The sequence below is a fragment of the Sorex araneus genome, chromosome 3 (genome assembly GCF_027595985.1).
Source record: "Sorex araneus isolate mSorAra2 chromosome 3, mSorAra2.pri, whole genome shotgun sequence".
NCBI lineage: Eukaryota > Metazoa > Chordata > Mammalia > Eulipotyphla > Soricidae > Sorex > Sorex araneus.
The window spans coordinates 144143798-144161462 of NC_073304.1; positions in this window are offsets into that span (position 1 = coordinate 144143798).

Sequence of the window (17665 nt, forward strand, 5' to 3'; positions counted from 1 at the left end):
ATCTGACTTTTGTGCATGGTGTCAGGTCAAGGTCTAAGCCCATTTTTTTGCATGTGGTTGTCCAGTTGTGCCAGCACCATTTGTTAAAGAGGCTTTCCTTGCTCGACTTCACATCTCTTGCTCTACATCACTAATCATCAGAGAGATGCAGGTCAAAACAACCACGAGATACCACCTCACACCACAGAGACTAGCACACATCCAAAAGAACAAAAGTAACCACTGTTGGAGAGGATGTGGGGAGAAAGGAACCCTTCTACACTGCTGGTGGGAATGCCGACTGGTTCATCCCTTTTGGAAAACAATATGGATGATTCTCAAAAAATTAGATATTGAGCTCCCATTTGACCCAGCAATACCACTACTGGGAATATATCCCAGAGAGGCAAAAAAGTATAGTCAAAACGACATCTGCACTTATATGTTCATCGCAGCACTGTTTACAATAGCCAAATCTGGAAAAAACCCAAGTGCCCTAGAACGGATGACTGGTTGAGGAAACTTTGGTACATCTATACAATGGAATACTATGCAGCTGTTAGAAAAAAAGGAGATCATGAATTTTGCATATAAGTGGATCAGTATGGAAAGTTTCATGCTGAGTGAAATGAGTCAGAAAGAGAGAGACAGACATAGAAAGATTGCACTCATCTGTGGTATATAGAATAACTGAGTGGGAGACTAACACCCAAAAATTGTAGAAATAAGTACCAGGAGGTTGACTCCATGGTTTGGAGGCTGGCCTCACATTCTGGGGAGAGGGCAACTCAGAGAAGGGATCACCAACTATAATGTAGTCGAAGGCCATGCGGGGGAAGGATGTTGCGGGCTGAATAAGGGCTAGAGACTGAGCACAGTGGTTACTCAACACCTTTATTGCAAACCACAACAGCTAATTAGAGAGAGAACAAAGGGAAATGCCCTGCCACAGTGGCAGGGTGGGGTGGGGGGAGATGGGATTGGGGAGGGTGGGAGGGATGCTGGGTTTACTGGTGGTGGAGAATGGGCACTGGTGAAGGGATGGGTTCCGAACTTTGTATGAGGATGAATGAGCACAAAAGTGTATAAATCTGTAACTGTACCCTCACGGTGATTCACTAATTAAAAATAAATAAATTTAAAAAAAAAGAAACGCATTTGAATAGTCAGAGCAAACACAGACTGAAAGTTACAGGCTGAAAGACAAGTCTTCAAGCAAACAACTCCTTTAGAAAAGTCAGGGTGGTCATACTAGTATTTGACAACATAGATTTCAAGCTGAAAAATGTTATAAGGGACAGCAAAGACCATTTCTTAATAATCAAGGAATTATTAAGAAATCAAGGAAGAAATTATGCTCCTAAATACCCAATGAGGAGCCAGCAAGATACTTAAAACAATTGCTAATAGACTTCAAGGAGGACACTGGTGCAACATAATAGTAGTTGGAGACTTCAACACCTTCTTGTGACCTCTTGATAGATCAATGAGATTAAAGCTCAGCAAGGAAATACTGACTCTAAGGGAAGAAATGGAAGATAGGAGGCTAGTAGATATATACAGGGGTTTTCATTAACCAAATGCCAAATATACATTCTTCTCTAATGTACATTGTACATTTTCCAAGACAGACCACATGCCTGGTCATAAAACGTACCTCAATGAAATCAAGAAGATAGAAAATGTATCAGGTATCTTTTCAGACCACAATGCACTGAAAATAAAAGTTAATCACACACAGAAATGGAGAATCAAATCAAACACCTGGAAATTAAACAGCTCATTGCTGACCAGCCAGTGGGTTAGAGAGGAAATCAAAAGATTATTGGAAACAAATGAAAATGAGGACATGGACTTCCAGAACTTATGTGAAACAGCTAAAGCTGTGTTAAGAGGAAAGTTTATAACTTTACAACCCCACTGTTCTCATGACTTACTCCTGGCTTTGTGCTCAAGGCTGACACCTGGTAGACTCATGGGAACGATATTCGATGTTGAGATAAAACCAAGGTTTTATGTAATGTACTTAAAACCTGCTGTAGTATTTCTTTGGTCCCAACCTCCTATACATTTTTGTTGAAATATTTTAGTTTCATAAATATATTGGAATTAAATTACTGGGTTTTAGCATATGTGTATGTTTCACATTTAATAAATATTATTTCAAAATATTTTGCATTAATTTCCCATTGTTGGACACACTGAAAATTCATGAAACGTGAAATAAAAATGTGTCCCCATTAAGCTCTGTTAAAGTAATCAGGTTTTATAAAAAACATAAGTAAATTAAGATAACAAAGTCAAAGAAACAAGCTTGGTACCGCGTTGGCATCAGTATTGTTAGTTCTAATTCTATTTGTAGACTTCCTGAGTAGCTAATTGATTTTATATCTTATTGTAGCTCTAGCAATTGTGTTTAATGTAGTCTTTTAAGTTGGAGAAACAAAGCTATTCATTATGTCCCTGTGTATATTTAATGAAACTATCAAATACATGAGAAGATAAAGATTATTAACAGTTCAAAATTTTAAAGGTTATTAGCTATAAAGCAAATGACAATGGCAGTGTGCAAACCTGACTCATCTTTATGGTTGGGAATTATGTTTGATATAAGTAACTTTGAGAAATAGCTGCAGATAAGAGAAATAAATATTTTAACTGTTCTTATAATCAAACACGAGTGAAGCGCATTATACTCCTTGTTTTAAATGTTAACATTTATAAAATGACCTGTTTTATAAACTTAACCCTGTCTTAATGTCTATTTCCAAGCATCCAATTAGGCACAACTGGTCAGTAGTTAAGTGAAATCTAACTATCTCATCCAAGGTTATTTGTGACTTTGTTGGCAGCTATGGACAAGTAGAAAAGGAAAAAGGGTGAACAGTTTATATTGTGTAGACATGTTTACCATCAGTCACAATGTTTACTCTCATAGACCAGTTTGCACTTGTGATGAATGTCTATAGAAAATATAGACAATCTAAAACAATCTCCTAATCAGCTAAAAATAATCTCCTTTGTGTCTACAGAGCATTTTCACTTCATTGAGCACAGAGGAATTGTTCATAAAAAGAGGCCAAAGAGATAGTGCAGAGGTTTGACCTGCACCCTGCCAGATCCAGTTTGAATCCCCCAGGTATCACACCTGCATATAGAACAAGGAATAGCCTCTGAGCATCCTCTGAGTGTGGTCCAAAACTTTTTTTAAAAGATGAGAGATGGTTGATTACTGATGATATCGAGTAATATATTTATTGAGTGCCTATTAGAAACCCAACTTGAATAACTACTTTACATCTGTGTGTGGTACTTAGAAATATCCCTTTGATAGAGGTGCTATCATTAACGCAATCTCCAAAGTGAGCAAGTAGAAGTTATGGAAGTTCCAAAAATTTCCCTAAGATCTTGCAGCCAGTAGTGAGATGAAACAAGAACGATTGGTAATGTAACTCCAGAGTTCAAGGTCAGTATCCCAGATCCTGTACTGTGTAAGAAGGCAACTAGAAAGATTAAAAATTGGGCAAAGGATTTTATGTAGCAAATTTTTTAGGAAGCCATATGATGAAGGTTAAAAATAATTTTGTCCTGATGGGATATGAGAAAAAATTTTAATATTGAAATTATTAAATAACAGCAAAGTTTCATAAGAACATATTAACATATGATGAGTCTTGGTAAAAGAATTTGAAAAACATACATTTGTAGAATTTTTCTTGAGACAGTCTTATTAGAAATAATCAAGCATGTCAAAGAAGACAGAAAATGATAGTGAAAACTCTCAAAAGACTCTGGCCTTTATCTTTCATCTTCAGTTAAAGAAATCACTTATTAAACCTCCCACTTTAGTGTAAGATTGAGTCACACATGGCAGTGCTCAGGGTTACACCTGGACATGGTAGCATTGAAAGAGATTAGAAATGTGGTTCTGTTCATGGTTCTTCTTGGCAAACTCCAAGTACTTAGATATTCTTCCTTAGATCACTTACAAGTTTTAAGATTATGTCATTATTCTTTATTCATTAGTGTGGAAAAAGTGTTTATGTTGGCACTGTCTAGATCGTTCTAGTAGATTTTAGATTCTAGTAGGTTCAATCCTCACTGCCTTATATGTGGACTGGCAGCATCAGGATTTCTAGATGCTGGTCAGAAAAACAGACTCTTAGGATCTATCCCAGATATACTGAATCAGAATTGTAATTGACTCTTACTCCAAGAAATTTTCATCCAAATCTGTTTATATTGAGTTATCATAGGCAAAGTTGTATTGATATTATTGCTATCTAATTGCAATATTGTGTCCACAATCTTCACCTTTGTCTCAAGAATCTTTCCCCCACTCCTCTTAGCTTCCTAAATTCAGCAGTTTAATTTACCATCTCAGAATTTATTTATAATTGATATTATCCAATCCCTCTTTTAGCTTCTCAATATCCTGCATGTAAGATCATTTTGGAATGATCAAAGATCATTGATATTTGTCTTTATTCTTTCTAGTTTACCTAACTTAGAATGACACCCTCAAATTCCATGCAAGCTGCAGTAAATTGCAAAATTTTATCTATTTTTTATTGTTAATTGGTATTCAGTTGTGTATGTATACCACAGTTTCTTGATTTACTCATCTATTGTTTGATATTTGTCTTGTTTCCAGACTTTGTAAATAGTGCTGTGATGGACATAGATGTGCATATATCCCTTAGAATTAATGTTTTATGTTATTGTTCTTGGATAGGTGCTGAGAGTGGGAACACAGTGTTAAAGGAAACCCTATTTTTTAAAAATATATTTATTTATTTCATAGTATAAATATAAATACTTTTAAATAATTTCCCCTTTATTAAAACATCATGATTTACAAAGTTGTTTGTGAAGCATTTTTTACAGGCATTAAATATTCCAACAAAAATTCTACCACCAAAGTGACCTTACCTCCACCATTTTCCACATTTTCCCAACTACCTTCCAAGCCTTTCCCCTTAGCAGGCACAAAATCATTTCTTTGATATTCTTTATTGCAACTAAATCTCTAGTGGAATTATCTAAAAATACATCAGTAAAAGAAAATTTGTGAAAATTATTATATTTGTCATTAGGGTCATTAAGTCCTGCCTGAGGGTTTACTAAGTTGTTGTTGCTAGTAGAGCCATTTGTGTTAATGTTTTTGTTTATTGATCTGAGTTGATTTCTATATTATTTTACCATCTGATTTGTTGTGGGATGTCAGTATTGGAGAATTTGGAGATATTTTCCAGAAACTCCAGAATATTTAGCTGAGCAATGAGTTTACATGGTGGTGGTGGTCAGATGTGGGTGTGGCTGCCAGGGCTTCCAGAAGTAGGGTGGGGTGGGGTGAGGTTGTCCACCCCAACTCCAAGAAGATCCCAGAGTTCTCAGTCTGAAGCCTGCTATACCTGCAATTTTTGGCAGCTAGGCAAATACATAGAGCTTAGTCATGCAATGGAGCTGTGCCATTGGGAAAGCTCTATTCTTAATTTCTTAAGTCTCCAAAACATTTTCTAGAGAAACAAAATGAGGTAACAGTTCTACCAGCAATGAATGAGAGTTTATTTTTTAATCACATCTCTGTCAGCACTTATTGCTTCCCAACTTTTTCATATTGACCTCTTTTTGTTGTTTATATCATCCCCCATGTCACCTCCAGTTCATGTATCAGCTACCCCTGGTATTCTGTTTGTACTTCAGTTGTTTTGGGAGTATTTTATATATCCTTGATATAGCCCTTTGTCTTATGTGAACAATTAAGAAAAATATCCTTCATATTAACCCTTGTCTTATGTTAATATTTATCTTATATGAATATTTTCTCCTTATAATAGGGTAGCTTTATATTATGCCTCATTTATTATTTGTTTGTTTTGGTCCCACCTGGCAATATTGAGGATTTACTTCTAGTTTTGCAATCAGGGTTCAATCCTGGCTGGCTCAAGGAATGACATGTGATTCTAGGGATTAAACTCTGGTCTGACATATGCAATTCAAGTGCCTATCTGCTGAACTATCACTTAGTCTCCAGGCTTATTTCTTTTGAAGTACAGGATATTTTATTTTGTTGTAGCCATATTTAATTAAAGAGAATCTGTGTTTATACAAAATGTCCAGGGTTTCATGGTCACAGACATTTTGAGAATTTTTATATTAGCTCTATAATCCTACAGAAAAAAAGCTTTGTAATCTTCAACATAAATTATAATTGTAGAGTTGATTACAATTTTTCATGAAGAGAAAGCAGATCTCAAGAAGCAGATATCTGTTTTTGAATTTTTTGGAAATTTTTTGAATTTTTTCACTGAGATAAAGGTCATTAATGTGTATAATGCTTTTTTTTTCTGTTTTGGTCACACCTGGCGATGCCCAGGGGTTACTCTTGACTTTGCACTCAGGAATTACTCCTGGCGGTGCTCAGATGACCATATGGGATTAAATCCGGAATGGCTGCGTGCAAGGCAAACGCCCTACCCAGTGTGCTACCCATTATACCCGAATGTGTATAATGCTTAACCAAACATATATTTGATTTGCCATAGTCAATATTTGTGTAGCAAAATGGGTGAAATACCTCCGGGAAATCTAATAAACTCCCACCACCAAGTCCCCCTTCTAAAGTTCAGGAAAGAAGTCTATGCTAATCCTGAAATTGTAAACTGTCATCCACCCCAGTTGCATGATAATGGGGACAGTGGCTGTGTGGATTCCTGACTAAGTGTATGAGTGATTGAAGGGTCCATCTGGATTGAGTCACATCTGGTCTGTATTACCTGAAAATAATTTCGATCTCCTAAAACAAAGAAATTCATTTAGAACAATCATTGTGATTCAGTAGATGAACTTTGTATTTGTTCTTTAACTGTTTATAATACCAACCCTAACATATAGTTTCGATTTTACTTTTATCTTTAAAAAAATCTTTTCTGCTTTAAGTTGTGATTCTTAAGCCTAAACAAACAAAATATGATGGGTGCAGGGAATGAAGGGTAGTTAAAAAACAGTTTCCTGGAGTGGGCCCCGAAAATGTGCAGCAAAGTTCTTGCTGATCCTGATGTTGATGTTCAAGGTCACCTTCTCATATAATAGCAAACTAGTAACCTATAATGGTAGCAGGTTATTTTCTAAGAAGGTAGAAGAAATGTTTTTTTCTGAGTTTATCTGTCCCTGTTCCTGCTCTTATAAGGAAGTCTGTGCACAGGGTATTAGAGTCCTGCCTTTGCAGCTGTTCTCAGCACTTCCTGCAGTTCTTTAGCTTATGTTTCTGATCTGCAATACTCTGTTGCCTTTTGTGATCTTGCACTACCAGCCAGAGAAGTGTCCAGGAGAGACTCTGGACTGTTGCTGGTGACCAGTGACACTCATGTTCAGGGAAACACAGTTACAAGTTCCCCAAGATTCAGAGATAGAAAAGGAAATAATAATGACACCAGCTCCTTTTCTCATCTATTCCAAATGAAATACTTCAGCTTTTGTAACATGCTCTCGTGGAGTATTTATTTTGATTTTCTGGAATCTTCTAAAAGAGTTGAGTTGGGGAAATAGATGAGGTGTTTTGATTATACTCTTGAAATGATTAAGATTTTCCAATGAGGGGCTGGAGCGATAGCACAGCGGGTAGGGCATTTGCCTTGCACACGGCCGACCAGGTTCGATTCCCAGCATCCCATATGGTCCCTTGAGCACCGCCAGAGGTAATTCCTGAGTGCAGAGCCAGGAATGACCCCTCTGCATCGCCGGGTGTGACCCAAAAAGACAAAAAAAAAGGTTTTTCAATGAGCCTGGTAACTGGTCTAAATCTTTAAAATAGGTCGGACATCCACAGCAATAACAAATTACACTTACTGCATCATAACTATGTCACCTCTAGTACACCTATATTAATGAAAAAGGTAGTGAGCAATGGGACTAATACACAGCAAAAAAATGGAGACTAGCCTAGAACGCTGGCAAAATCAAAGACACTCTTTTGATGATCAATTAAATATATATCTAGAATAAATTGTCTACTAATTCAAAACATTTTGAAAAAACATAAGTAATAATGCTCTTCAACATAATCAGAGAGCACGGACGAGATGTATTAGAGACACATGATTTCTTGACTGCTCTTTAAAGCATCCAGAATGTCTGGTCAGAGTGCTCTGTGAGAAGCTAAGAGGGGAGTGCTGCTGAATCCTTAAAAGCTTTCTGTTGTAAACACCATCAGGGGTCTGCTCATAATCTACCAGTAAATTAAAATAACTAAAGGCAACAATTTAGGTGATGCAACCTAACCTTCATGAAGGAAACAGGTGGTCTTTGTTCTCAAGGGTTCAGAGAATTACAAATTGGGGAGGAAGGCAAGAAGTCTCTATAATATAAAGAATAAGAATTAAGCAAAAGAAAGCTTTAAAAAAACAGGAAGAGAAAAAAATAAAAGAAAAAGAGTAATCGACAGAAAGTCAGACTTGACTTTGTGTTTGAAGACTGGTTGACAAGATAAACTGTTTTGCTAGTTTGACAGCATTTATAGGAGAAAAGTTCTACTTGCTGATGTGGGTTCCCAAGCACTCCGTTTTAGTTCCAAAAATTCATTACAATTTTAGTGACCTTTACAAGTTTCATTCAGTCTCAACCTGAAATTACTAACGTTTTCTCTCTCCACCCAGGCTCTTGTTCTAACTGCCAGCACTGGGAAAACTGAAATGTAAAAATCTCAATCTGCTCCCCTTACAGTGTTTAGATCCTCAATAACTTTTTGTTTGAAGATAAAAACATTATATATACTTTACTGCTATGTAGAAAATAAATCATTGAACATTTGGTTAATAAGCAAAAGGGAATTTTAAATGTATTGAGTAAAAATGATTAGACATTTTCAGATTAAAGAAGTATTTCGAGTTGCTGAAAAATAAAAACCTTAGTTTTTTGAGTATTCCTGCTAGCTTCCAGAAAAAATTAGTTACTTATTAAAGACTAGTATTGCTAAAATATTTTCAGAGTTTTCATATGTCTTTTATTTGGTTGCCTTGGAAGTCTGTATCTCCCCTCCCCACTCCACCAGTGCTGTATAAAAATCACAGATTTGTTTATTAGAATTGAAGACCATTTCGAAACTTCAGTTCTTTTCACCATGATGATATTCATTACATCTATGTCCTATGGATAAGATTAGTAATACTAGGGACTACCCAGTGACCAGAGGGAGCTAGAAATGAAATGTTTTCTTGGTAAAATCTATGGTAAGGATAGGCAAAACGGCATGAGGCCAACAATGTCAAACCATGCATCAAACTTTTGAGGTTAGGCAAAATTGAAAACACATTTGGAAAAGTTAATTTCCCTTAATTTTGAAACCCATGTGTATTTCAAGGGAAATTTAATCCATGTGTTTCTAATTCATTTACACTCAACTCATCAAAATGTTATTTTGAAGGAATTATTTCATTTTCAGATCCAGGAAATATTATGAATCCCTTTAACAAGATTCTTGAAGTTTTCAAAAATGTCTTTCAGTTTCAAAAATGTCTTTCAGGTCAGAATCATAAACAGAAAGAGAAAGAAGTGCTGTTCAACACTAGGGCCGCTGTATTTCAGTAGGACGTATATTGAGCTCTGTTCATCAGGAGTATTCTGTAACTAGCACCACCACTCTTTCTCCATCATTTTAATAATAGGTTCCTTAATGACCCACTATAAATGACCTATATTGAGTTGATCCTTAGCTGCAGTTATCCCTTTGGGATTAGATCTAATATTTCAACTGTTTAAATAAAGATTAAACAGTAGGATTGTTGAGTTTATATTTATTGTATACATATATTACATATAATGGATATTTGTATCACTCTATAAGAAGTGTTAGGAGGAACTAAGCAAGAGAAGTATGGGAACAAAGGGTAAAAGGAAATGGGTAATTTTATAGAATTAATTTAATTTGTAAGGAAACATAGTGGTTGGGATTAGCTATATTTTTAAGTATAATTTCTGAGATGAGAAACAAAATCACTTTTTTTGTTCAAAACCTAGATGCACAGTAGATAAAATGTTAGTCTAAAACAGAATAACAAGGATTGTTTTTTAAAATTTGTGTTTCTAAAATATAACAATTATTATAAGGTTCCAGGTCAAAATGTGTTTGCAACTCATGATGAGGTCAGGATGTGGTGAAAGAATTTCTTTCAGTTTCTGAAAGTAAAGTTATAAAGCCTGGATTTGCTTGAGTTTTGATTTATAACCAGCTGGGGGAACTGAATTTGCTGAGCTTCCTTTTTTTGGGCAGCTTCCACATGAGTGTGGGGACTGCCAAGTAATAGCAGCCAACCTAATTACCACCAGTAATTACACATTGCAGTGCCACCTAATAGGTCAGCCACTTTGGCTAGTGTTGCATAAATAGTGATGGAATAAAGTCCTCAGGGAGGAGTTCCCTTGAGGGGATTCCTCGAATCAACTGGCAAGAGAAGGAACATCAGGCATGTTTTATTCGCACTTCATTTGCAATAGGACAGGATATTACTGTATCTTCTAAAGCTCTATTATAAGAAACTATGGAACTACCATTTACTTTTAAGGTAAACAACAGTAGCTGGAAAGACAGCTTCCTGCTATAGGTCACAAGATAAGAACTGTGATCTCTTCAGTCTTCTATAGCTATCCTCAATGTGTATCCCACTTTCATTCCTAAGTAAATGCTAACTTAATTTCTTTCTTTCTTTTCTTTTTTATTGACCTGGTGGTAGTGGCAACTGTGAAGACAATTTTTTAACAATGTTAATGAAAACATGTGTTTGTGTTTTGATATGATTGGCTCCCTATGTTAGGGGACATTTGCCAAGTACATATGGAATACTATGTTAACTCTAGCAATCTAATAATCCAGGTGGAAGGAAGAAATGCCAGGCAAAGAAATAAGCTTTAAAGTACCCATACTGATTCATTCCTTTTAAAAAAAGATTATTGGAAGAGATATTAGCCTAATCCAAAAGTACAAAAGAGGACATTGTAAGTTTTCTCTGTTAACTCCTCATGCCTCTCTGAGTATAATGGTGGGAAAGTATTATAATTGTTATTAGTTATATGTATGGTGTATAAATAGCTGTAGACATATCCAAACATCATGTGGGATTTCAAAGTCATTCAATAGTTAATTCTGGATATTTCAATAGAAATAAATATTAGAAAAATGATCAAAATTCCTAAAGGTAATTTACCCACATTTTTAGTTTAACTTTTGATAAAGTACAAAATGTCACTAGAATGTGGGTTTTCACTTCAACCACTTTATATAGGAACCCAGTTTTCTTCTATAGGCAATAATTAGAAATAATTATACTAATATTTTTCTTCAGATAGGATAAAAAACTATCTTAAGTAGTGTCTATAAAGACCTGAATTATGTCTAAAGTCCAGAAGAAGTTTAGGAAATGCTATCTTCATCTTACCTACAAGAATAAACAGATTTCTGAGTTACATAGTATGTCTATTATTATGTTTTATATTATTAAGTCATGAGTTTTAAAGGTAATTCTGTGTTAATTTTTTGGTATTCAATTCAGTTTCCAAAATACCTTAATTCCAAATTCAAATTTAATCATAAACATATGGTCTGCTTTGTATTTAACATTATAAAGGAATGAGTACATTATCATAGGTCTATATTTTTAGAACATGCTCTGGTGACCATTACAATCAGAATAATTTCTGAATTTTCAGAGGCATCTGCTTCTATGGAACTGATTGGAAGTAAGAAAATGCCTGTATATATCTTTGTTTTATTAAGATTTGATTACCTTATTAAAATTAAGAATGTGATTTTTATTCCCTTTGTAGAGCTTTACAAATTATGTATGTATTCAATAAAAGAGAGAAAATGTGGATTTCATCCTGCCAGGTCCTGCTACCCAGACGACTCTCCTTTCCCACTGCACGTACTTAGACAGTGCCTACTATATCCATGGATTTCTGGGTAAGGGAAGCTTCATGTAGAACTCCATTTTGTCCAAGTTCTCAGTCTGGGACTCTCTAGCTGAAGCCTGTGACTGTGAAAGTACCTTAAGTCGCTGGCCAAAGAGTGGCTGATGAAGAGAAGGGAGTGGACCTTTTGGGGGCACTTTTCCTGCATTCATAATGCTGCTTTGGAGTATCACACACTTCTGATTTTTCTCAATTTCTCCTTCCTCTGTCATGTTCCTTTCTAACAAGACCTCTCCACTTATAATTTCTCCACTCTCAAGTTTTGTGCTCTGAACTCTCATTTAGTAGTTACTGACACAGCCTAAAATAACTTCTAACAGTGACGTCTGCTAGATCTACACTTACAGTTTCTGATTCCTACCGCATATTATTAAATGTGTGTTTCATATGAAGACAAAACTGCTACCACTATGGCCATAGCATTTTATTGGCACATCTTTCACAGCTTCAAATGATGTGCACCTGATTCTTCAGGCAGGGATTTTTATCTATAGATCTGAGAGTACTTACTGGTTTGGGAGGTGTTCATTTCTTCCTAGGTTAACTCTACTGAGTAGTAAGGGTTGAAAAGTCACCATTCTTCAATCGTGTAATAAGTAATGGGCCTCATAATTTAAAAACCCTTATTGGTTGTATCTGATCCTCCAAAACCTCATAATATTTCTCTGCCACCTTCCACTCCAGACCCTTGTTTCTGACCTGCTCTGGACTAGAGGCCAGACTGCTGCCTCCTGCCCAGAGAGCAGAAGTCACTCTGACTGCTCTACTCCACAGAGAAGTCTGCAGCAGTCTGATAATAACGGGCAACTGACTTTTTCTGGCTCCTCCTCCTTACAACACTGAAGAATGTCCTCAATTTTCTATTAATCCTCTGCATTTTCCCTTTGTTTCCACTCAAGTTTCCAGTGTGTATATGGTATGTCTAGTAATATTTTCTCTCAATAGACTGTGTTTTTTGTGAATCAGGGGCTACTTTATATAGGAATATTTTTGGCACTTATTCGTAACTGATGGCCCAGTGAACATTTTTTAATGGAAGAATGAATAAATGAATGAGTAGATGTTATGTAACTGCAGCCACAAAATGCTGAGTCTATCGCTGAGTTTCTATATGTTCTCTGCCCCATTTTGCATATTTTCAAGGCATGTTCTCCCTCATGATTACTCAGAGAGAGAAACATTTGTGTGTGTGTGTGTGTGTGTGTGTGTGTGTAGCTTGTGTGTCTCTATAGACTAGACTTTGATCCTGCCTCATTGCTCACTGAGAAAGTCTGAAATTCCTTCAGGCCAGTCAGCCAATTCTCTGCAGACACTCTGAGCTTCGGAACTCTGTAGAGATTCTACACTAGTCTGAAGCATGGATGCTGCTTTGATATTGCTTTCAACTGTTCTAGGAGAGAGGACAGAATGAGAAGGACATTTTTCTATATTTAAGAGGGCTGTTATCCTTTTGGATCTCCTGAATTGGGGTTACCTCATAAATTATTGACATCCATATTAGTAACCTATATATCTGTAACACTCAAACTGAAAAATACACTAGTTTAATCTTTCTGTCCTTCTCACTGATGCCTGTGGGCCCCACGGGTGACTTATGTGAAGCGGGGAGCAGAAAGACCGTCACTTTCTCCCCAACTGCCTCTGCCACCCGGGACCCAGGTGTCTTGTCTAGCCTCACAGAAAGGAATTTCAGGAGTAGACAAGTAGTGAAGTAAATAGATTTTATTTGGAGCTTTTTTAAGGTGTAGAGGGGGAGAGAGCGAAAGAGAGTAACATACTCAGGAGAGAATACAGGCTTCTCCAAGGGCGGAGAGAGTCTTCATGGGGAGGGGTCCAATCTCCTCAGGATCCACTGCTCAAGGTCTTATTCATATCCACAAAATTCAGCAGCCTTGGAATTTTCCTCCCAGAATTTTTGCTGACCTGTTTCATTGTCCAGGGCCTTTCCCTATCTACCTGCCTACATCATCATTAGATTGGAACTTTTCTTCTCATTTAGAAAGCGTATCTTGGATACTCTCTTTTACATATGGTGCTGGACCATAAAAATTGGTTTTTCGGGGCCGGAGCGATAGCACAGCGGGTAGGGCGTTTGCCTTGCACGCGGCTGACATGGGTTCGATTCCCGGCATCCCATATGGTCCCCCAAGTACTGCCAGGAGCAATTCCTGAGTGCAAAGCCAGGAGTAACCCCTGAGCATCGCTGGGTGTGACCCAAAAAGCAAAAAAAAATTGGTTTTTCATAATTGTCATGTTAATATATTATGAATTATTGAATACCTGATAGATAAATAAAACAGTTTTTCCCCCATTTTTGTCTTAGGTCAAAAATATTCAAATATACATCACTGCCCACCATTTAGAAACAAAATATGACTTTTTTGTATATTTCTATAAATGTGTATTCATTAAAGTCATTTCAAAGAAAGGTTAAATAGTCTCTCTTTCTCGCTTTCTTTTGTTCATTATGGTTTGCAATGCAGGTACTGTAAACTTATCATGTTTGTCCCTTTACATACTTTCAGCGCTTAATTCTTGTCCAGAGTGATCATTTCCAACTATCATTGCCATAGTGACACCTTCTCTGTCCTAACTGAGAGAGAAGAAAAGTACCTTCTGTAGAGACAGTTTTCCAGTAGCTTGGCAGTCACACCCACAGACTGCCCCCAGCGCCATGTAATCTCATCAATGGCCAAGATCCAGAGACCATAACACAAAGCTCCCAGAAGAAAGCAATGCAATTTTTCCTGTATATTTATTTATTTATTTATTTATTTATTTATTTATTTATTTATTTATTTTTCCCCTCCTGCACTGCAGAACTTGGCAAGCTATCGTGATGTATTTAATATGCCAAAAACCGTAACAACAACATGCTCTATGTGTTCCTGGTGTAAGCAGACACCATTGGGCTACACTAGCATGGGACAGGGACAAATGAAGACATTATTGGCACCCGTTCGAGGAAATTGATAAACAATGGGATGACAGCAACAGTGATACTATGCCAGATGTTTAAAGTTCAATTGTATTGTATAGTTTCAGCAACTAACCATACAAGAGGGAAAGTAAAGTTTAGAGCAGTTAAGCAAATCAAAGACATATTGAGTGCAAGTTTGTCAAAGTTCAATCTTTATATCCTCCCTAACACATCCATTGGAGAAAGAATTCCTGTAAAGGTAAAAACATCAGGTGATCCTATTTGATATTTTGATTTGTCTGCTTCTATGCTTAATGCCCTCTCTTTCAGTTCACTTTCTTTTAAAAAAAAAATAAAGCACGGTGAGATACACACCTCCAAAATTGTTCATGACTTGGTTTGTATCATACAATGTTCCAACACCCATCCTTTCACCATGTTAGAGTCCGGAGTCAACCTCCCCTCAAGGACAGAGAACAGAGCCCGTAATGCAAACACCCAGCGAGTGTTAGATAGCTGGGCTCCAAGTATCTGCCCGGCACAGCGGGTTTCAACAAGGACCCCAAGCACTAGGTTCAGCAAGTTCTTACACCTTCATTTTGGCAAGTCAGCGTTACTCAGCAATTTTCTATTACCTACAGAGCACACAGGTTTTGTTGTTGCTGTTTTGGCCCACAACATCCAGCCCACTCCATGACAGTTACATTTCAGAGACCTAATCTCATTCTGGGGATGTAATCTTTGACAAAAGCATCTGGTCTTGTACTATATTGAACAGGAGAGGAGAGAGTGGGCATCCTTGTCTCGTCCCTGATCTCAGAGGGAAGGCTCTTTGTTTTTCCACATTGAGGATAATGCTTGCTGTTAGAAATATAGGAGTGGCATTGTCATCCACCCTCAGTATAAGAAATATATGTAATAATGTTTTGGTTTAGAGGTTAGAGTGCATGAGCTTAGTTCAATGCCTGGCCTAGGAAGTTTGACAGAAAGGGCAGCAAGATGGGGAATCTGGTTTCCTGGTGTGTGCTACTCAGGGTTTCAGGATGGGGTAGTGGCAGATCCAGATCCACAGTGCCCACACCTTTGCTTTTGTTCTTGTTCCCAAGACCAAAGGATGCGTGAGGACCAAAGATCACATATTTCTTGTGGTCTTTGATTTTCACTGCACAGAAGCCATCCTAATCATCTTCATCATTATTGAGTACTGTGAGTCAAGTACATAGCATGAGCAGGAGCCTGTTAAGCCTGATTCCCTGCTGCATGACCACCAAAGATGGGAACAGATACAGGCAATATATAGGAATTGATGTTATAGCACCCGAGGAACTCAGCATTAAGCACTTTTCACAGTATCTCCTGTATCTCCCAAAATTCCTATGTGTCCACTCCAGATTCCTTAATTTTATTTCTGCTTTTAAACTCAGATAACAGAAACAATCCAATTACTTCAAGTGTATACTGTACCCTATACAAACTTTAGTTTCTTGTGGAGGAAGAGATGGAGAAACCAGAGCTACAAACCAGAGTCTCTGCATTCAACAGGGAAGTGTTGGACTGTCCCCAAATGAAAGCATTTTTTACTATCTTTGTCCTCAAGACATATGAGGGCACAATGGCAAAGAAGCCTCCATTACATTACATAGACACTGATTAGTGTATCTGGGACAGAGTAATTTTATAGATCACTTCTCCACACTTTCACATTTGACAATGAGGTAACTGTAGGTTAGAGAACTGGTAACGATGTAGGTAGCAGAGGAACCAGGACAAAATTTATGGTTCCTTTAATCCTCCTGTTAGAATTTCCCTCAACACCCTTCAACATAAGTGTGCATGAGTGCCCATGTGTATGTGTGAGAGAGAGGAAGTGTGAAAAAGTGTGCATGTGGCAGAATATGCATAAATCTGTGTGAGAGTATTTGTTTGTATGAGAGAGGGAAGAGAAAGTATATTGATACATATGTGCTTGTATGAGAATGAATACACAAAAAACTGTGTGAAAGTGTGTTTATGAGTGTGCATGTGAAAGTGTACTTATCTAAGGAAGGGAAATTTGAAAGACTATATGTGAGCATGTATGAGATATTACCATAAGCTGAATACCTTGTCATCTGAATTTTTATGTTGAAACTCTAACTTCCAAAACATAATATTTGTAGGTAGAGCTGTTGGAAAGTAATTAGGTTTAGAAAAGAACATGTGACTGAAGCCCTCATGATGGCATCATAACCTTATAAGAAGAAACCAGCATAGTCTCTCTCTCTGTAATATTATATTCCATACCCCCCAGAATAAACTGTCACTGTCACTGTCACTCCGTTGCTCATAGATTTGCTCAAGCGAGCACCAGTAATGTCTCCACTGTGAGACTCATTGCTACTGTTTTTGGCATATCGAATACTCCACGGGTAGCTTGCCAGGCTCTGTCGTGCAGGCGAGATGCTCTCAGTAGCTTGCTGGGCTCTCTGAGAGGGGCGGAGGAATCAAACTTAAGTCAGCTGCGTGCAAGGCAAATGCCCTACCCATTGTGCTATCGCTCAAGCCCACCCCCACAGAATAAAAAGACTGACATTTATAATCTAGAAAGAAGGTCTTAACCCTGACCAAAGTTTGCCAGAATTTTGATCTTGGTCTCTCTAGGTTCTAGAACTGTGAGATAAAAAATCTTGCCATTGAGGCAATACTCCCCAAAGCAGTATACAGATTCAACGTGATCCCTATAAGGATACCCATAACATTCTTCAAAGAAATGGATCGAGCAATCCTAAAATTCATATGGAACAACAAACACCCACGGATAGC